The sequence below is a fragment of the Echinops telfairi genome, unplaced genomic scaffold, assembly GCF_000313985.2.
Source record: "Echinops telfairi isolate 266 unplaced genomic scaffold, ASM31398v2 ScPeMD7_2;HRSCAF=8, whole genome shotgun sequence".
NCBI classification, from domain to species: Eukaryota; Metazoa; Chordata; class Mammalia; order Afrosoricida; family Tenrecidae; genus Echinops; species Echinops telfairi.
The window spans coordinates 43,615,262-43,616,601 of NW_022103898.1; positions in this window are offsets into that span (position 1 = coordinate 43,615,262).

Here is a 1,340-nt window from a genome sequence, read left to right on the forward strand (position 1 = left end):
TCTGACACTGATTTCTTCTTCATATTATCCATCTTAATGATAAAATAAAAAAAGGAAAAATAGTTCTTGTTGGACATAGAGTAGTGTAAGAAATGGAATGGAGCTCTTGTGGTCTAGTGGTTATGCTTTTGACTATGATCCTCATAGTTGGCAGTTCAAAACCACCAGCAGCTCTGAGGGAGAAAAACGAGGCTCTCTTCTCCCATAAAGAGATAAAGTCTTGGAAAACCACAGGGTTTGCTATGAGTCAGCATTGACTGGATGGCAGTGAGGAGAAATTGCAGCTAAATTTTTATTTTTCAAATATAATTTATTCATAAGCAAATAGTCTATTTAAAGTTATACTTAAGGTTGTCGCTTCAAAACTAACTCATAGCTTCTATAATGAATTCATATGGTAATTATCTGGTGTTTTATAACCTAGAAGTTATTCACTTATCTTTCACTAAAATACCATTTAATTTTCTGGGTGATTATGTGTATCAGGTGAGAGCAGCGATACTGGGGGAAATAAATAGCAAGACACCTAGACTATATAGGATACCTAGAAAATACATTGGCTTAAATGGCAGTATGACTATTGTTTAAAATTGAATCTACATAACACCGTACAAACTGAGAAAAGTTAAGTCTCATTAATTAATGTGATTTGAAACCCTAATTAATTCACACAGAATTTATTTTCAACAAAAACTTATATGAAGCAAATAAAATCTCATTTTTCTTTGAGTAAATTTGATATAGTTTTGATTTACTTTGGATCCAAAATAATCTTAATTGATGATACACATAATAATCCAGTGCTATGAAAGGGGTTGAAAAATACATTAAATATTGGTATATTTTCCACAGACTTTTGAAATCTTCTCATGTATCAGTAAGTTTTTGTCACAGAAGAAATCATCCTCAATTTAAATATTTCTTATGATTCTTGGGCTAGTGGCAGTTCTTTTACACGTTCACTGGGCTTACTCATGGGGCTACAGGTAACTGGCAGGATAAACAGGGCATTAGAGTCATCTGGAAATCTTTGGATCAGCTATGCAATTTTTTCCCAAGTGTCTCATATCTTTCATGAGGTGAGTTCAGGTATCAACATTGGTAATCCCCGTGTTATCAGAAGCAAGTAAGAGTATGTCACAACAAAATGTTGCTTTGAAAACTTCTGATTGTGTCATTTTGCCTAATGTCCCACTAGTCAGAATATTCCCCAAGGTCAAGCATAAATTTGAAGATCAGAGAATTTAAAATCCCAACTCTCGATTTCAAGGTTGTCAAAGTCAAATTATAAAGATTTTGTCTATCATGGAATATCTAAATTAGTAAAGACTATTGAAATC